We start from the raw sequence: 22,011 nt of genomic DNA on the forward strand, positions 1-22,011 counted from the left end.
CATCTCGGCAAGACGACGGTCCACACTCCGCTGCCACAGCGGAATGTCCTTTTGCACAATATTTTTAAGATTCTGTACTTCCGCTTTTGAGTCCACATCTCTGGCCTCAATTGCGGCGTGCACTTTCTGATCTATTTCCTTTGTGAATTTACGTTCTACTTTGTGCACTTGTTCGATCACTTTGTCCTCAATTACTTGAGTTGTGTCCAGTTCTAGTTGTTCGACCCTATTAGTCAGGACACTTATTTCCTCTACGATATTGGCGTTAGCCACTTGAATACTATCTACCCTTTCGCTTAATTCTTGCACCGTTTTGGGTATGGTTTCATATTTTTGTTTGAAACTGACAATCTCACTTTGCATAACTTCTAAAGTTTGCATCAACTGTAAGTCCCTCTCATGCAGGCGTCGGTCACGCTCTGCTTGTTTAGCATCACGTTCTCTATCGCGCTCTGCTTGTTTGGCATCACGTTCTTTATCACGCTCTGCTTGCATACGTACGAATTCAACCTGGAAATTGAGCATGCGCTCGACCATAACTCTTAATGATTGCACTTCTGACACCTCACCACTCTCTGGTCCGTGTCCAGTGCTTGCGGGTGGCACAGAATTTTCGCTATCAACTGAATCACTGGGTGGCAGTGGCAACATTTCTTGCCCTTCTGCCCCCAGATTCTCACATTGTACTTCCTGAACTACGTCACTAACATTACTTTGTGTCCCACTTTCCAACTCGGTATCACTACTTACTGACTGTTGCTCATTATCCATGTTGATATCTTTCTGACTACGCAATCTAACCATAGTAAACAAAAGAAATAAAATCTGAACTAAATATCCTAACACTCAGGTTTCATTGACATAATCACACAAGAAATGGACATTAACTAATACACACTTACTATATACTACAATGACTAACTACCTAAATGTCCTGTTATTTTAAAACAAAGTACTAACAACAAGCACACCACTAATGATCCGAGAACACTGCACTGAGGCTACTTTACTACCCACAGGACAACTACACTGTAGCTTTACCTTTTGGTGATCTATCTTGGGTGCAGCTGCCCCCTGATATTGTGGTAGGTAATTAATTTTTCGAAATATTGAGCTCTCTTCTTCAGCTTGCCTCTGGGTACATAGTGTTCTCATGCAAAAAATCATACACAAGTATTACCACACAATATTGGTTATGAAATACATACAATACATAGAAAAATTATTAAATGTTCTGCAACAAAGTTCGACTATATTAATTCCCTAGTTATCTCATGGGTATTTAACGAAATCGTCGGAATATGAATGCAATTGATTGAGATTTCGTTAAAGAATAATAATAAATTTTATCTTTTGCTTTTAAGTTAATTTTCTTTCGTGCGAACTTTGTTGTAGAACCACTCTCTTATTTTCGTGTGGTAATAAAAAAATTTTACTTTCTTAAGAAGTACGTACATTTAAAGAAAAAAATATTTACGTGAACTCATATGAACTGGTTAAGAATATTTAGTTGAGAATTGAGTCCTTTAAATCATTCGGCCTTGGCATACACTTTCCAGATGCAGTGGGTTTTTTTGTTAAATATTTTTACTGAATTTTATCCCGGCACTAGCCATAGAACACAAGATTATCTCTATCAGCAGAAAATGTTTTAATTATTGCCAAGCCGATCTTTATCACTGATCAAACCTACTTTACTATGCATTTGAGTTATTTTAAAGAACCGAACTGTTTAAATTTCAATGTTAACTAACATTAACTATCCGCCTACGAATGCACAAACGTATAATTAATTCAAATTTTATCAGCCACGGGATCACTGAAAAGGAAAACAATTTCTTAATTCACTATTGATTTTTATGCATTTGTTCCCGATTTACGGGTTTGATAATTTTTTAAATGTGCCGCCTCTTCAGATCTGTGATTGTTGGTCGCGGCACAGCCCAGCAACACCGCTAAAAATGCTGAAAAAATTCTTAAAGAAATTTTATAGATGACGTGGGCAAGCTAATTTACATAAATAATTCACACTTCTGATAAATACTGATATATTTAGCTCAAACAACAGTTCAACTCACATTAATTCGTAGCGCATCGTCTAATGGCGGCTAAGTCCAGACAGAGACAAAAGAAGTCTACACATTCGTTAAAAGCTTCTTCACACTGTCCTACCTCGATAACTTCTCAACAGAGAAGACCAAAGAATACATAGTGCATTGTGCTTAAATAGCAGTACTGATTATTAACATTTCTTTGTAAATTAACGATATTATTCTCTTCTGGCAAATTTTCATATCTCTGATACCGCAAATATTGACACATTTTACAATCACATAATAGATACAGAAAAATTCCTATCCTAAATACAGAGAAATATTACAACAAAAAATATAATGAGAATAACTAATGTATTTTATACCACATTCAGTAATATTTTTGTTCAATAATTACGATATATACAACTTGCCCAGAGCGGCGTATATGGTACAAATACACTCTTGTTGTTTAATAACGTGAAATGCCAGGGAACGTTACAAGGGAAGTTCACACTTTCTTCAACGCTTACCATCGTGTCGATCGATTTGTATATTCTCTCTTCACCGGGAATTTTCTTTTGAATATTAAAGTTGATATCTTCAACAATATTATTTTAGGTTGCCAAAATTGCCCATTCAAGTAGCCAGTCCGGATTGATAAGTTCTATGGACAAATATGGTCGATGAGTTCGTTTTCAACAGTGGATATGTTGCAGAAATCACTGTTTGCTCAATGAGGCCGGTCGTCTGGACAGTGAGATACGTGCCTTCGCCTATTTGTAAAAGTTGCTGAGGAAAATGTGCTGTTGTTTCCTCCTTCAATATTTTAACTGTCATATTTTTGTTAGTCACAGTATTTGCAAGTGCGGCCAGGGATGTGGTATTTTAACGCATACATTGGTCTCGTCTGCTGGTGTTGAGCTGGGGATAACTCGCAATGTTTGTCGAAAATCTCCTGAGAGTATACGAGCGTAACTCCTCCCATTACCTCAGAGTTTCCTCGTAAGTCTTGTAGTGTTCTGTCCAGGGCTATGAGTGATCTTTTTCTGTGCCATTGCGCATTCGTCCCATATCATAATTTCAGCTTGCTTTAGAAGTTCACCCCGTCCAGATGCTCCTGAAGTTTTACATACTGGGAATTGTTCTTCTTCTATATTCAACGGTAGTTGTAGGGCGGAATGGGCAGTTTTTCCTCCTTCCATAAGTGTGGCTGCAGTGTCGGAAGATGCCAGTGCAAGTGCGATGTGTGTTTTATCACGTATTTCCGCCAGCAATAGATTTATTAGAAACATTTTTCCGGTGTCGCCTGGTGCGTCCAAGTACACAATTCCGTCGGTGTTGATTCGATCCATCATAGCGTTGTAAATTTGCTTTTGATTGTCATTGAGATGTGGTTCGTTGTGAGCAATGTGTTGAAGTAGTTCGTTGATGTAGCAGTTTTTTCCTTTGTAATTTTGAAGTTTAGCACACTGATAGCATCTCTTCGAGGTGCTTTCATCCCAAGTTGTACGAAGGTCTGGTTGTTTATTGCTAAACATTTATCTATTAGGAGAATGAGTGTTTCATTGAAGATATCGTCGTTGAATTCGCTGGTCAGTTAAGAATGAGCTTCTCTGTTTGGTACAGTATGTCATTACTCATACTCTATTTGAAGGGTCCCATAGCTTTTCGGATTCGATGTGTGACATGTTGATGGAATTATGGCGAATGAGTCTCTCATTTGTTCAGCTGAAGCTGTAAGAGACGCTTCTTGTATCTACATCTACATGTAGTGTTACTTCCATTGATTGTCGTTTTTCAGTAATCCTAAGCGTTGGCATGCATCTCTGTACGTCTGGCATAGGTAACTGTCAACATTCCTGAGATATTTGAAACTTGTTGGCTCCGTATTTCGTGTAACAACAACCGTAGATGGAAACATTCGGAGTTTTTCGATGTTGTATAGTTGGTTCCTCTTGCGCGTATGGGGAAAACAGAAAATCGACCACGCTGCTTCATTACTGTTGTATCTTCTCATTTGGCATATGAGGATCCCATAGTTTCTGTTTTGTTGTTCTCTGTCTTTGGCTATTTGAAATACTGCTATGTTACCGCCTTTGTATACAAACTTACAGCCATATTTGACGGATTTCACTGAATTCCAGTATTCTACGTTTATGTGTGCTTGGAACATTTTGGAAAGTAGTGTTTTATAAGGTACTACCCACTGATTATCTATTTACATTTCGTCGCATCCTCGTATCCGTATCTGCTGTGAAACCACCATTTTTTGGTGATAGTATTCTGTATTTGAGATAGTCATCAACTCCCGTTTGTGTTTTGGGTATTTTTTGTACATTTTCCATCACATACACTTGGCGAGTTTGGGTTCAATGGCCCGCATTGTCCGTGAATCATGTTTTTCACTATTACTTCGTACAGTTCCTGATCTTCCTATGGACTGGGAAATTCAGCTTGGATGATTTTGTCGATACCTGTGGAATGAATTCTGCTGTGTAGCCATATGAGATTGTGTGGGTCAGGCAGTCCTCATTTTTGCCATTCGATTGTGTACTTCAGATTGTAACGGTTCCCAACATGTGGTTTTTTGTGATGAGTTCAATAAATCTCATTTGCGCTACGGTCGCAGGTTCGAATACTGCCTCGGGCTTGGATGTGTGTGCTGTCCTTAGGTTAGTTAGGTTTAAGTAGTTCTAAGTTCTAGGGGACTTATGACCACAGATGTTGAGTCCCATAGTGCTCAGAGCCATTTGAACCATTTTTGAAATCTCATTTGCTTTTGTAGGAAAACTTGGGCTATTATATCGTGTCGATGCATGGGGGCTTGATCGTATCTTGCTCTTTGATTTCTGCACATGACGAGTTGTATGAGAATCTTATGAAGAGGTAATTTCGTCCATATTTTTGTATGTAGGTCATGGCATCTGTTCGTGCATATGGCCTGGACTTCCTACGTATGCTGAGGGTAGGATAATCATTGTTCCAATGTCGTCAGAATTTCCGTTATTTATGATTGCGTCTCGAAGGTGGATGTATTCTTCCGTGGGTAGTTTCCTCTGATTCAGTCTTATGTAAAGCATCCGCTCCGCTTTCGTTTTTGTGTACAAATCTACCAGGAATTGTTGGAATAAACGGTAAGGGTTGCGAATGTGATGGTACGTTTCATTGTCTTTGATCATTAAGCGATAAGCATAGACCTAATTGGTAATGACTTTTTTTGTTTGTATCTACGTTGTTTCCGATTGGTTTTGTTTGATATTAAAATGATATCCGTCCTCTGCATGCAGAAATACTAATGGATGTTGGAAGGCGTCTCAATCCACTCATATTTGTGCATCGTTGATCAATTTTTCTTTCTTCATTTCCGATGAAATATATTTGCAGAAGTTTATGCCTTCGTTGGGTAGTGGTAGTAATGACCCTGTGTTGATAGATTTGGCCTCCGATGGAAAAAACATAATCGATTTCATCTGCGTTAGTGTTGAAAGAAGTGACGTCGAAAGAAGTCATTTGGAAGCTTTGTGCGCTTTTATATTTCAATGAAAGAGTTTTGAATCTGGAATTTCGCCGGTCACGTAATGTAAAAATTGTTGCGAAGGTGCTTCCAGCGGTGGTAATCGAATTTTTCCATAGTCGAATTTTTCCATTCGTGCAAGAGCATCCTGGTGTCTCTCTAGTGAACTTTTGTGCGTTTCAAAATTGGCAGATGTTATCAATTTTTCCGATTACAAAGTGTTTGTGTTTGTTATATTCTAGCATTGGGTCGTAGTGGAATGCTACATTCGTTAGGTTGTATGTTTACTTGACCTCGTCCGCGCTTCTTGTAGGATTATATTTTCATGGTTGGCTTGAGTTCGCAATATTTTATTACAAGATTGTGTCGCTATTCTTGATTCTTCAATTCGTTCATTTCGATGTTCTTCGGTTGTTATACTTCTCATTGTGCTCATTGTCATTCGTTGGGAACTTAAGTGTCCTTCGCGCTCTTCATCTGTTTCGCTATTCTTTTTGTTTTCGCTGTTTGGCTTCAGAACTGGCAAGATTGTATCACTGTTTGTTTTTATTCACTCACTGCACTACTTTTTCGGTACCTCCCTTCTTCGCTGATAAGAAACTAACGTTCGAACTCACTAGGGGTCTTGCTTTACATATCCTTATCAATGGGGTAGTCCCACCAGTGGCGAATTCCAGAACATACCAAAAAGGCTTCGAATGGTCCACAATGTTCCAGAACATTCCACAACATTCGAGAGTGTTCTGGAATGCTCCGGAATGAACATTCTAGAATCTTACCGAATGTTCCAAACTATTCCCGAACATTCCAGAACATCCTGGATCATGGTGGAACATTCTGGAATGTTGTGAAATACTCTCGAATATTCTCGAACATTTTGGAATGTTCTCGAATACTCTCGGATTTTCTGGAATTTTCAAGAAATTTCTAGAGGGCAAAACTTCCTAGCTCTAATATCTTCAAAAGCACGCCCGTCAGCTAAAACCGAAAACCTTTCTAATTGATGGGGGATGGAGGGCTACCATACCATATAACTCGCTTGATCGTACCGGAACTCGTTTCTGACTTTTAGCGCCACTCACAATGTACATATATTTTTATGATATACATTGGTTAAGTCCACCGGGCAGCGCTGCAGCGCTTACTGCTTTCATTTTATTATAATGTCCCATTATTTGGGCAATACATGTATATTAGTTTCACGAAAAAATGTTGTCCCTTTATGATGCTCCTGTTTTCCATTCTAATTCCTCGACTTTTTTTGTATCTTTTGCCTATATGCATGCCATTACCGATTTACACTGACAGCGCTGCAATGCCCATAGTGTTCATATGTAATAATTACACTATTACGGAGCTAAATATTGTCATTATTTTCTGCCTGTTAGTTAATGCCGCCACAATGGCACTTGTTCACACTACGTTCCACCCGGCATATGTTAAGAATTATACTTTTCGTGTTACTCTGTATTATACTTTTTGTCTGTACGCCGTGATCGCTTTTGCTACCATTTATATTCGATTTTTATGAAGTATATGTAGTTTGTACTTTAGTACTATACTGAGTGCCGTCAACGCTGTCTGGTGTTGACAATTTGTATCTTAATATGGCAACCGTCAATTTTCAATCAGTCCGCTTGTGATTGTTACTACTATAACATGCAACTTTTGTAGCTTCGTGCAGCATGATGTTTTAGGGTATGTGTCTTCTAGTGACATGCATATTTTTTGTGAGTCCGATTATCTCCGCTGTGTAACTCATTTTTCTTTTATATATAGCTATGGAACTTAACTTGTTTCCTACTTCTGATGATGACAATGCCCGAAACGATTAATGTTGGAATAATGAAGACAGTTTGCTTCCATTCAATAATTTTGTTCCTCAGCGACTTATTCAGCATTTTGCAGACCGCCCGTACAATGAGGTGACGAAAGTCAAGGTATACCTCTTAATATCACGCAGGACTTCCTTCTTCCCGGCGTAGTACAGTAACTCGAAGTGGTGTGAACTCAACAGCTTGTTGGAAGTCCCCTGCAGAAATAATGAGCCATGCTGCCTCTATAGCCGTCCGTAATTGCGAAAGCGTTGCCGGTGCAGGATTTTCCACGAACTGACCTCTCGATTGTGTCCAATAACTGGTCGATCAGTTTCACGTCGCGCCATCTGGGTGGCCAAATCATTCGCTCGAACTGTCTGGGATGTTCTTCAGAACGATCGCGAACAATTGTGGCCCGATGACACATCGCATTGTCCACCATAAAAATATCATCCTTGTTTGGGAAAATGAAGTCCATGAATTGCTCCAAATGGTTTACAAGAAGCCGATCATAACCGAGGACCTAGTCCATTCCATGTACACACAGCCCACACCATTATGGAATTACCACCAGTTTGCATAGTGCCTTGGTGACTGAGTCCATGGCTTCGTGGGGTATGCACTACACTCGAATCCTCCCACCAGCTGTTACCAACTGAAATCGGGACTCATCTAACCAGACCACGGTTTTCCGGTCGTCTACGTTCCAACCGACATAGTCACGATGCCTGCAGTTAACAAAGGCACTAGCTTCGGTTGTCTGTTGTCATAGCTCATTAACTCCAAATTTCGCCGCCCTGTCCTAACGAATACGATCGTACATGTTCTAGATTGATTTCTGCGGTTATTTCACGCTGTGTTGTTTGTCTGTTAGCACTAAGAAAACGCTGTTGCCCTCGGTCGTTAGGCGACGGTTGTCGACCACTGTGTTGTCCATGGTGAGATGTAACACCTGAAATTTGTTATTCTCGGCACACTCTTGACACCGTGGATCTCGGAATATAGAATTCACTAACGATTTCCGAAATGGGACGTCCTGTGCCTCTAGCTTCAACTACCATTCCGTGTTCAAAGTCTGTTAATTCCCGTCGTGCAGCCATAATCACATCAGAAACCTTTTTACACGAATCATCTGAGTACGAATGACAGCTACGCCAATGCACTGCCCTTTTATATCTTGTGTACGCGAAACTACGGCTATTTGTATATTTGCATATCACGATACCACGACTTTTGTCACTGAGTGTATGTATACCGGGTGTTACAAAAAGGTAGGGCCAAAGTTTCAGGAAACATTCCTCACACACAAATAAAGAAAAGATGTTATGTGGACATGTGTTCGGAAACGCTTAATTTCCATGTTAGAGCTCATTTTAGTTTCGTCAGTATGTACTGTACTTCCTCGATTCACCGCCAGTTGGCCCAATTGAAGGAAGGTAATGTTGACTTCGGTGCTTGTGTTGACATGCGACTCATTGCTCTACAGTACTAGCATCAAGCACATCAGTACGTAGCATCAACAGATTAGTGTTCATCACGAACGTGGTTTTGCAGTCGGTGCAATGTTTACATGCGGAGTTGGCAGATGCCCATTTGATGTATGGATTAGCACGGGGCAATAGCCGTGGCGCGGCACGTTTGTATCGAGACAGATTTCCATAACGAAGGTGTCCCAACAGGAAGACGTTCGAAGCAATTTGTTCGGCGTCTTAGGGAGCACGGAACATTCCAGCCTATGACTCGCAACTGGGGAAGACCTAGAACGACGTGGACACCTGCAATGGACGAGGCAATTCTTCGTGCAGTTGACGATAACCCTAATGTCAGCGTCAGAGAAGTTACTGCTGTACAAGGTACCGTTGACCACATGACTGTATGGAGAGTGCTACGGGAGAACCAGTTGTTTCCGTACCATGTACAGCGTGTGCAGGCACTATCAGCAGTTGATTGGCCTCCACGGGTACACTTCTACGAATGGTTCATCCAACAATGTGTCAATCCTCATTTCAGTGCAAATGTTCTCTTTACGGATGGGGCTTCATTCCAACGTGATCAAATTGTAAATTTTCACAATCAACATGTGTGGGCTGACGAGAATCCGTCATCAACACAGATTTTCTGTGAACGTTTGGGCAGGCATTGTTGGTGATGTCTTGACTGGGCCCCATGTTCTTTCACCTACGCTCAATGGAGCACGTTATCATGATTTCATACGGGATACTCTACCTGTGCTGCTAGAACATGTGCCTTTACAAGTACGACACAACATGTGGTTCATGCACGATGGAGCTCCTGCACATTTCAGTCGAAGTGTTCGTACGCTTCTCAACAACAGATTCGGTGACCGATGGATTGGTAGAGGAGGACCAATTCCATGGCCTCCACGCTCTCCTGACCTCAACTCTCTTGACTTTTATTTATGGGGGCATTTGAAAGCTCTTGTCTACGCAACCCCGGTACCAAATGTAGAGACTCTTCGTGCTCGTATTGTGGACGGCTGTGATACAATGCGCCATTCTCCAGGGCTGCATCGGCGCATCAGGGATTCCATACGACGGAGGGTGGATGCATGTATCCTCGCTAACGGAGGACATTTTGAACATTTCCTGTAACAAAGTGTTTGAAGTCACGCTGCTACGTTCTGTTGCTGTGTGTTTCCATTGCATGATTAATGTGATTTGAAGAGAAGTAAGAAAATGAGCTCTAACATGGAAAGTAAGCGTTTCCGGACACATGACCACATAACGTATTTTCTTTCTTTGTGTGTGAGGAATGTTTCCTGAAAGTTTGGCCGTACCTTTTTGTAACACCCTGTAGAGCGAATAAATAAGAGAAGTGAGCTTAATGGAGTATTACAGAAAGGGAACAGGACCTAAATGAAATGGTTGGAGATATGATACTACGAGAAGAATTTCAGGAAGTAATGAAATGCGTAAGTCGAAGCAAGATCCCTGGAGTTGACATTCAGTCAGATCTACTGATATCCTTCGGAGAACCAGCAATGTGTTCATGATGAACGAGACAGAGGAAGTTCCCTCAGATTTCAAGAAGAATGTAGTTCGCCCAGTTCCAAAGAAAGCAGGTGCTGACATGTGTGTATATTACTGAACTGTCAGTTTAAGATGCTTGTACTGTAGTCTTCTTGAGAAAACTAATTTACTTTCCACGATCTACGTTAACACAGTCACTGTGTGACAGTGGATTACTAGTTTCGGCAGTATGTATTGCCATGTTCCCATCCACCGGAAAGTGGTAATTACATCCACTTTATCACATTAGGACTATACTATTTGCCTAGGAAAGTCACGGTATTACAATTACATGCCAGGTATACTGTATTAACGAACATATAGCTTGAAGCACGAATGGCATGAACAAGTCAGTTACATGCAGATTTACTCTATCGCAGCCCACATGGTATTATACCACGAAGAGGCCAGTCGTTGTATCCCTCTGTCCTGTTCGTGTCATTCCTACTTCAATTTGTACCTACGGGGTGTACATAAAGTCCGGGAACACTTTCAATTATGTATTGCACAAGAGCTAAACATTGTACAGATGTCACATATTGCATTTTGAAGAGAAACTCCGCAAGTTTTTTGTACAAACATTGGATATGGGCGACGCACTGATTTCCTTGGCCTCCCTATGAATGTCTCTCGTACGCGTTCCACATTCACTTCACTAACACTGGGACGTCCGCTTCTTTTTGCCGGGCACAAGCAACCCTTCGTAACGAATTTGTTGTGCCAGTGGTAAATGACCTTCCTTGTTAGTGGCTTCTTACCGTACTTAGTTCTAGACATCCTTTGAACAACTGTAGCACACTTGTTTTTGTCTAACTCCAACACACAGAAAGCACGCTCTGCACCTGAACTCGCTATGTTTGCGATAGCGCTGACTATCGGCAAATTACCAAATTACTCTGTGACGGCGAAAAAAACTTTCGGGGTTTCTCTTCAGAATAACATATGTATGATATCTGTACAATGTTTAGTTCTTGTGCAATAAATAATTGAAAGTGTTCCGGACTTTATGTACTCTCTATACATTATTATAGCACACCCGCGATACCAATGTATTGCCTCTATTACATGGTGTATAGCTAATTTGACAGAGTGGTTTAAGTACGTTATGATGTAACTGCGTCTGCCTGGTTTCACGGATCTGATGATGGCAGTCATATTGCCGTAACTAGTAATCCAGTAATTGCGTTAGCGTACCGATTTTGGGAAATACGTTTTCACAAGAAGACTACAGTACAAATTTATAGACCTCCTGTATTGAATGATCATGTCACGTAACACTAGTTTAAGAAATCATAATAACAAAATGCTGACAAGAATTATTTACAGAAGAATGTGAAAACTGGCAGAAGCCGACGTCGGGGAAGATCAGTTTGGATTTCGGAGAACTGTAGGAACACGTAGGCAGTACTGAAGCTACGAGTTATCTTAGAAGAAAGGCTAAAGAAAGGGAAACCTAGGTTGATAATATTTGTGGACTTAGAGAAATCTTTTGACGTTGATGACTGGAATACATTGTTTGGAAATATGAAGGTAGCAGGAGTAAAATACAGGGAGCAGAAAGTTATATACAGTTTGTACAGAAACCAGACGGCAGTTATAAGAGTCGACGGATGTAAAAGGTAAGCTAGTGGTTGAGAAAGGAGGGAGTGAGGGTTGTAGCCTATCCCCGATGTTAATCTGTACACTGAGCAAGCAATAAAGGAAACCAAGGAAAAATTGAAAAGGAATTTAAATTTGAGGAGAATAAATAAAAAGTTCGGGTTTTTCCGACGTCAAAGGACTTGGAAGAGTAGTTGATGGAAATGGATAGTGTCTTGAAAGGACGATGTAATACGAAAATTAACAAAAGTGAAACAAGGGTAACGGGAATTAAACCAGGATATGCTAAGGGAATTCAACTAGGAAATGAGACACTGGAAGTAGTAGATGAGTTTTGCTGTTTGGGCAGTAAAATAACTGATGATGACCGGAGAAGAGAGAATGTAAAATGAGACTGGCAACAGCAAGAAAGCGTCCCTAAAGAAGAGAAATTTTGTTAACATCGGATATAAATTTAAGTGTTGGGAGGTCTTTTACGAAGGCATTTGTCTGGGGCGTAGCCTTCTACGGAAGTGAAGCGTGGGCGATAAACAGTTCACGAAAGAAGAGATTTGGTGCTACAGAATAATGATAAATTTTAAATGGGTAGAGTTAGCTAGTTAGTTACATATATAGGTCGTATAGCTAAAGAGGAAATACTGAATAGAATTATGGGGAAAAGAAATGTGAGGCATAACTTGACTAAGAGAAGGGATAATTGTTAGGACACATTCTGAGATATCACCGAATCACCACTTTAGTTTTGGACTGAATCAAGTAGTGGAGGACGGTAGGGATCAACATCGTAGAGGGAGATCTGGGTATTATTACAGTAAGCAGTTTAAATTGTAATGAAGTTGCAGCAGTTACAAGAGATTACGAGGCTTGTACAGGATAGAGCAGCGTGGCGAGCTGCATCAGCCAGTCTTCGGGCTGAAGACCGCAAAGTAATAACGACAAAAACGTACAACTTGTCTCAATATTAGTACACTGGGGACAGAGGAGAGGGTTATCGCAAAATATCATTCCTATAATCCGCAGAAAAATTACAAATATTTCAGTCTGTATGATTGTAAAATACTATATAAATTCCTACAAATATGAATTATATGAGATTTTTACTGTATTCTGTCTTACTCTTTTAAAATGTTGCATGTAATTTGTACGGTAGAGATGACAAAATTTTTAAGGTTCACTCCAAATGAGACAAATTGAATGATAAAATAGTATATACAACAGCATGTAGATAACTGTTTGGAAAACCCATGATGTTTCTCCACTACATCTTACTGTTCGTTCCAAAGGCGTCGTCCGCATAACGTATAGGGAGTGGGACGTCTTTTGCTGCAGTTACTGGGTTAAATCGTCGGAGTAGTCTTTTCGCAGATTTCTGATAGTGAAGATTAAACTTTTTCGATTCTTCCTCAGCCTTCAAGAACTGCTGTACTTTTGAATACATTTATGTCGCATGTAACTGAAGATCTAGTTTATACCAAAGATGTTCACTGGTGTTCACGTTGGAGCATTTAACAGACTACACCTGTGCTGAATAACAGTTGACATTTTTAAAAACATCGGGAATATCACATATCGATATTTAAAAAGATCATCATTGGCTCTCGTAATATCGATTAAAGTATCCACGTATCGTTACGTCGCCGAAAAAAGTATCGACGTACCTGCCTATAAAGGTATCGGATCCACATTGTAAATACACTGCCGGTTGTAGACATGTTTAGTCAGGTATTGATTTATTATTAGATGTTCTGTAAATCAACAAGCTAGCAGCCTGCCTATCCCCCTTAGAGCATGAATTGAAAGGAAAAGGATGGAAGTTCACGCTTGGCGATAACCACGTTTCAACTGCATGTAAATTGTCCTGAACACTTCATGTCGACCTCCCTGTTTTTTTCGTTTCTGCAAACACCAGCGGCCTAGCAGTTGTAGTGCCAAAACTGCGTGGTGAAGTTAAACGCTGCAGTTTCTGTTGGTAGCGCCCAGCGCCGCTTGCGTCAACATTTTCCCTCACACGTCTGCGCCCACCGCAACGACCAGTCTTGTCATTTAGATTTCTCTTCATCATTTACAGCAACTGCTTTTGAATAATGTCGATGTGATGAAATAGCACACTAGTTGCGTTAAAAACTTTCATTTTTCTTTTTAACGCAACTGTTATGCTGTTTCCTCAAATCGGATATCCTGTTACCCCATTCACACCGCCACCCTCATTGCAATCGGTGTTCTTCTTTTGTGCCACACGTACTTGCTTCACACAGTCCAAGAGAAAGATTGGACGTGATAAAAGGTAAAAAAGTGGTAAGACTTCTTCACACAGTGAAAGTAAAATTATGTTCCCTATAATTTCAAAATAAAAACTTCAAATATTTTCCGAAAATTGTGAAACAGATATAATATAAAACAAAAATATCGGCACTCAGTACGCCGTATTGATATCGATATATGTGGTTGCATATTGTCGCCGTTACATATCGACACTTAATGAGAAGAGATATCGATATATCGCTGTTTATCGACTGCCCAAGTACTGCGTTTTTACCAGGATTGCTGTGTTTATAAATCCTTTTGCATGACCCGTCCAAATAATATGTTCTGTTTTATTACCTCTACCCACTTGCACATAAAGTTGATTCACAGTCACATTATTATCCAGCCCTGCTTATAGGTCTGAACCGTAGCCCTTTGACCCAGAGCATTTCTGTTTCGCTCAACGTACACGGTTACTCTTTCGGAATAATCTTAGACTAACATTAATCTGGTTCAAATGGCTCTGAGCACTATGGGACTTAACATCTATGGTCATCAGTCCCCTAGAACTTAGAACTACTTAAGCCTAACTAACCTAAGGACATCACACAACACCCAGTCATCACGAGGCAGAGAAAATCCCTGACCCCGCCGGGAATCGAACCCGGGAACCCGGGCGTGGGAAGCGAGAACGCTACCGCACGACCACGAGCTGCGGACATTTAATCGTTATTTCAGCTGGCCGTTCTTCTATCCAGCAACAACAATCGGAAATTGAACATTCATCATCATTCATTAATCTGAGGACCGTATTCTATTTGTTTGATATTATCCAGCTTTTGAAGGAAGATCCAATTCCAAATTACAGTCATAGTGAGGGTAGTAAGTTAACGTCTAAAATTTTTTCTTCAACGCCATCTTTTGCTGTCAGTTAATGAGAACTTCGAGCTCTGATTACGAAATAAAAACCATTCTATTATACTATCTTAATTAATTTAACTTTCACCTAGATAAGGGTAAATAGTTGATGGCATTTCATTTTCTCCGGTTATAAGCCTAGAAATAGAGTCACCTTGAAGCAACGTTTCCACAAGTTTTGTATTCGTCGTCCTCAGATTCGGCGACTTAGTCAAAAATAACGACAAAAGAATCTCTCGAAACATTGCTTTAAGACGATGTTGTTACTCGACTGGTACCCAGAGAAGATTTCGTAAGTGAAATTCGTAGAGAAATTACGAATTGTCACAAAGCTAAAAACCGTTCGCAAGGAACTCACCATGTCAACACATGTCGCTCTAAGTGCCTGACCAGGTACCGTACATTTATAAACTTTCTCCCACTGTTACAGACACCAATGGGTTGCTTCCACCAGATTCATTGATGTCATCCATTCGTTCTTCTGGGCCAACTACCTTCTGTAGCCTTTCAAAGCTTTCTTCTATGAATCGAGATGATCCAAACATTACCAGGGGCGAAACGCTAGACCTTTTGCGTCCCTATAATCATATTCTACTCAAAGTGGCTCACTCCTCCATGTACAATCGCAATGTCAGAACACGTGTTGCCACTTTCTGCTTGCAGTTACGTACAGCTACTGACGTCACAAAGAAGGCGACAAGAAGATTGTCCTGGTTCTTTTATTAATAGATCATTTTCACATAATATTTCCAATGAATTTAAGTCTTCCACTAGACTTTCCTATTCATTTCGCGTGCTCCTCTTATTTCGTTGTTGTATTGCCTCTTAATCAGGGCCGACCGGGGTGGCCGAGCGGTTCTAGGCACTACAGTATGGAACCGCGCGACCGCTACGGTCACAGGTTCGAATCCTGCCTCGGGCAAGGATGTGTGTGATGTCCTTAGGTTAGTTAGGTTTAAGTAGTTCTAAATTCTAGGGGACTGATGACCTCAGAAGTGAAGTCCCATAGTGCTCAGAGCCATTTGAACCATTTTTGATCTGCGCATACATCGCTGCTCTCGGACGTTAAGTGAAGGCCGTCGGTCACTGCGTTGTCCGTGGTGAGAGGTAATGCCAGACTGTGGTATCCTCGGCACAATCTTGACACTGTGGATCTCGGAATATTAAATTCCCTAATGATTTACGAAATGGAATGTTTCATGCGTCCATCATTGTTTGGGAATATGAAGTCCATGAATGGCTGTAAATGCTTAATCAGGTTGTTTTGGTTCTAATGGCTCTGAGCACTATGGGACTTAACATCTGTGGTCATCAGTCCCCTAGAACTTAGAACTACTTAAACCTAACTAACCTAAGGACATGACACACATCCATGCCCGAGGCAGGATTCGAACCTGCGACCGTAGCAGTCGCGCGGTTCCGGACTGAGCGCCTAGAACCGCGAGACCACCGCGGCCGGCCCAGGTTATTTTCATTGTTCATGGACACTGTCTTGAATTTATCTACATTTACATACTATCCAACTCGTTATGCATTTGCTAACAATCACTCAGTGACGTTTCTCTCTTGTATACAAGTGAATCACCATATAATCTCAGACAACTGATTACCTTCTCTAACAAATTATTTATCTACACTATGTGCTCAAAGGTATCCAGACACCTAGCTGAAAATGACTTACAAGTTCGTGGCGCCCTCCATCGTTAATGCTGGAATTCAATATGGTGTTGGCCCACCCTTAGCCTTGATGAGAGCTTCCACTCTCGCAGGCATACGTTCAATCAGGTGCTGGAAGGTTTCTTGGGTAATAGCAGCCCATTCTTCACGGAGTGCTGCACTAAGGAGAGGTATCGATGTCGGTCGGTGAGGCCTGGCACGTAGTCGGCCTTCCAAAACATCCCAAAGCTGTTCTATAGGACTCAGGTCAGGACTCCATGCAGGCCAGTTCATTACAGGGATGTTATAGTAGTGTAAGCACTCCGCCACAGGTCGTGCATTATGCACAGGTGCTCGATCGTGTTGAAAGATGCAGTCGCCGTCCCGGAATTGCTCTTCAACAGTGAGAAACAAGAAGGTGCTTAAAAGATCAATGTAGGCCTGTGCTGTGATAGTACCACGCAAAACAACGAGGGGTGTAAGCCCTCTCCATGAAAAACGCGACCACACCATAACACACCGCCTTCGAATTTTACTGTTGGCACTACACACGCTGGGAGATGACGTTCATCGGATATTCGCTACACCCACACCCTGCCATCGGATCGCCACATTGTGTAGCGTGATTCGTCACTCCACACAACGTTTTCCACTGTTCAATCGTCCAATGTTTACGCTCCTTACACCAAGTGAGGCGTCGTTTCGCATTTACCGGCATGATGTGTGGCTTATGAGCAGCCGCTCGACCATGAAATCCAAGTTTTCTTACCTCCCGCCTGTCAGAGTACTTGCAGAGGATCCTGCTGCAGTTTGGAATTCCTGTGTGTGGTCTGGATAGATGTCTGCCTCTTACACATTACGATCCTCTTCAACTGTCGACGATCTCTGTCAATCAACAGATGAGGTCGGCCTGTACGCTTTTGTGCTGTACGAGTCCCTTCACGTTTCCAATTCACTATCACATCGGAAACAGTTGACCTAGGGATGTTTAGGAGTGTCGAAATCTCGCATACAGACGCATGACACAAGTGAAACGCAATCACCTGACCACGTTGGCAGTCCGTGAGTTCCGCCGAACGCCCCATTCTGCTCTCTTACGCTGTCTAATGACTACTGAGGTCACTGATATGGAGTACCTGGCAGTAGCTGGCAGCACAAGGCACCTAATGTGAGAAATGTATGTTGTTGGTGGTGTCCGGATACTTTCGATCACATAGTGCATATTGTGTTTGTTCGTGGTTCAATCATTAGTCGTTTGCAACCGTATTACCTTCTCTTCTCTTGAGCGTTCGCTAACTATCTAGTCTAAAATTCTTACTCAATTGTCAGTTGGAGCAGAAAGCCATGACAATCACTTGTCCTGAATTCTTTGACAGCACGTTCAGTACCGAAAGCTTATTTGGCACTCTAGGAAGACAGCATCTTCTGTTCGCCTGTGTTTGTTGTTTGATGGATAAAGAGAGAGAGAAAGGCGAGCAGCGTTTCATGAGAAAATGTTTCCTGAATCTGGGTTCAATGTTCGAGAGAAGATGTGTCTCTTCAAAGAGTATCAAAATTTCCGAACATGTTTGGAAACTTTGCAGGATTCAGTTGCTAGACGTTAGAAACGACAGGAGGGTCATTCACTCTTTTCCAGTCACTTGGAACTGTTCACTGCCAGACAATTTCTTGATGAATGTGAGCTAGGAGAGAAGCAGTCTCCACAGCACATTCAGTGGTGGGGTACGGCACTTTCTTCGCTCTGAGTACTTTCGATAACTTCTCAATATGGTACCGCTTATTTAAATACACTATCCGATGAAAAGCATCCACACACCCCTATGTAATGCGAATCTGGTCATTAGATAAGACGAGAGGTGAACCTGCCAGTATAAAAGCAGACCGTTGTTGTCGGCAGAGAAGCAGTAAGAGCTGAATGGATCGATCGGGGAATTTCAGTGAATTCGAACGTGGACTAATCATTGGATGTCAGTGAAGTAACAAGTCTATCACGAACATCTCAACCCTCCTTAAGCTGCACAAGTTGGTTGTTGGTGATGTGGATATGAAGTGGAAACGTGAACGAAGAACTACAGCTAAAAAAAATAAAAATAAAAATAAGTACTAAAGCATAAAAATATAAAAGTTAACGTGATAAGACTTCAGATACTGACAGGCTGGGACCGTCATCGCATGAAATCAAAGGAATGACTCGGGAGTTACAACGTGGTACCAGTAGACCAGCTAGCACGACTGTGCGTTAAAAATAATGGGGTGCAATGGTCGAGAGTTCCTCCTAATCCACACGTGTCTGTAGTCAGTATTAGACGACGCTTGAGGTGGAGTAAAGAGCGACGCCACCGTACAGTGCATGACTTGTGACGAGTGATTTGGGGTGATGTATCATTCTTTACTCTTTGGCAGTCCGATGGAAGAGTTTGGGTTTGGCGAATGCCTGGAGAAAGTTACTTGCCATCTTGTGTAGTGCCAACAGTTAAATACTGAGGGGGCGTTGTTACGATATTGGGATGTCTTCCGTTGTGAGGATGTTATTTCTCTACTGTGCTCTAAAGACAACGCTAAATTCGGAAGAATATGAACACATTTTACAACATTGTATACTGCGTACAGTAGAGGAACAATTAGAAGTCGACGACTGTGTCAGAATGGCACTTCACTCTTTCGTAAATCAGCAGCTGTTAGTCAATAGGTTGTGAAGAATAACATTCCTGAAATGGACCGGCCAGCTCAGACTCCAGATCTGAGCCCTACGGAACACCTTTAGGATGAGTCAGAACGTCCACTTCGCTCCAGACCTCAGCGTCCAGCAGCACTGCCTTCTCCAGTTTCGGCTCTGGAGGAAGAATGGGCTGCCATTCGTCCACAGACATTCAGACACCTCGTTTAAACTGCCCCAGCACAGTTTCAACCGTCGACTGATAGATGTCCGAATACTTTCGGTCAGATAGTGCATCTTCAATCTTTTATGTTCCGTAGCAGTCATCTGCATCTACATCTCCAATCTACATTTATACTCCGCAAGCCACCCAACGGTGTGTGGCGGAGGGCACTTTTCGTGCCACTGTCATTACCTCCCTCTCCTGTTCCAGTCGCGCATGCTTCGCGGGAAGAGCGACTGCCGGAAAGTCTCCGTGCGCGCTCGAATCTCTCCAATTTTACATTCGTGATCTCCTCGGGAGATATAAGAAGGGGGAAGCAATATGTTCGATACCTCATCCAGAAACGCACCCTCTCGAAACCTGGACAGCAAGCTACACCGCGATGCAGAGCGCCTCTCTTGCAGAGTCTGCCACTTGAGTTTGCTAAACATCTCCGTAACGCTATCACGCTTACCAAATAACCCTGTGACGAAACGCGCCGCTCTTCTTTGGATCTTCTCTATCTCCTCCGTCAACCCGACCTGGTACGGATTCCACACTGATGAGCAATACTCAAGTATAGGTCGAACGAGTGTTTTGTAAGCCACCTCCTTTGCTGATGGACTACATTTTCTAAGGACTCTCCCAATGAATCTCAGCCTGACACCCGCCTTACCAACAATTAATTTTATATGATCATTCCACTTCAAATCGTTCCGCACGCATACTACCAGATATTTTACAGAAGTAACTGCTACCAGTGTTTGTTCCGCTATCGTATAACCATACAATAAAGTATCCTTCTTTCTATGTGTTCACAATACATTACATTTGTCTATGTTAAGGGTCAGTCGTCGGCACGGTAGGAGTACCTTGTAATGCTTTTTAAAAGCAGCTTTCTATACTAGTACTTCTTTTGTTCAGATAACAGTATGACTCTTATGGGTTTGGATGAACCGTTTTGATTCCTTTCCCGATTTGGTATTATGATCTCCAGAGATGCCTTTGTTTAATGCATAACCGAGGAAACTGTTATGAGCTTCACAAGTACCCATTCACGTAGACGAACAATTTGCAGTTACGTTTTCACCGTTCATTCCAGTTTGAATGGAGATTGCACAATCTCTGCATTCACAACATTTTGTGTGTGTTAACAAGTAAACAAACCTCATTTTTTTCTTATATGGACATGTTCGAAAGAACAGACACCATATCCATATAAGTATATAGTTCTGGCAATACCGGCCATGACCTTCCTCTTCTGTGCGGATGCACACGTATTACCCGAACTCTTACGGGACTTGGTAAGAATGTCTTCCACGAGTAATGAGTGTGTTGGGTAGGGACACTACGAATGTAGTGTGTGGACATGTAAGGTGAGAATGTGGGTCTCGCGGGAGGCGTGCGCGAGATAGTCCCTGCAGTCGCGCTATCGTATGTGCGCTCGTTGGCTCAGATGGATAGCCAGCACAGTAGCTCAACGTGTTCGGTCAGAGGGTTGCTCGCCCTCTGTAATAAAAAAAACTGAGTAAAGGAATCAACGATCAACTTCAGCGGATATCTTGTGACGTCCGCCCAGGCCAAACGCAACGAACAATATCGAAAAAAAAGAAAAAGATGGATAGAGGGTCTGCCACGTAAGTAGGAGATCCCGTGTTCGAGTTCCGGTCGAGGCACACATTTTCACCTTTCCCCGTTGATATTTATCAAAGCCTGTCAGCAGCTGAAGGTATTAATATATACTTCCAATTTCATTTTTTTCAGTCTCTCATTACACTACTTGATTCCAATGAAGCCTGCCTAGATAGGCTATTCACTGTAACAAAATGTTACGTTACGTGGACCAACTTAGTCACAGAATGAAGATGAGCAATATCAGCCCATCTATCTGGAAGGAACTTGTAAAAGATCGTCATGTTTGGTGCTCAGTTGTTCTTTCGTTGGTTATACGCTTTGCGGAGAAACGTCGCACTGAAAAGACAAGATGGAATTTAATTTCATTTAATAACCAATTAGTAAACACTGCCACGAACATCTTCTACCAATTAGTGGACGGTATGTTGCCTCATCAGACTGTATAGCCATACAAAACAATGTTCGTAAGATAAAAACTTGGCAAAAAATACGGAAATGATGTGTACTTGAAAGCGAGTAATAACCAACGATGACGAAATGCTTCTTATATTTTGGCTGACGACAGTTGCGCTCTAAAAGTATCACACAACTGACCTTATCACGAAATGACTTCTGAATAGTGTAATGGTTAAATTTATCTGTGAGAATGACTTTCGCGAAAAACTGCTTCTAACCTTGAACACAGAGTTGACGGTGATTCACATC

The 22,011-nt window shown here is 41.6% G+C and overlaps 1 protein-coding gene across 2 annotated transcripts in view; it reads right to left on the reverse strand.

Moving 5' to 3' along the window:
* The window catches only part of LOC126263733 (uncharacterized), a 191,105-nt gene that overhangs the window by 51,982 nt on the left and 117,112 nt on the right, over window positions 1–22,011 (reverse strand). The gene's annotated exons all lie outside the window — the stretch shown is intronic.

The sequence above is a fragment of the Schistocerca nitens genome, chromosome 1, assembly GCF_023898315.1.
Source record: "Schistocerca nitens isolate TAMUIC-IGC-003100 chromosome 1, iqSchNite1.1, whole genome shotgun sequence".
Taxonomy (NCBI): Eukaryota; Metazoa; Arthropoda; class Insecta; order Orthoptera; family Acrididae; genus Schistocerca; species Schistocerca nitens.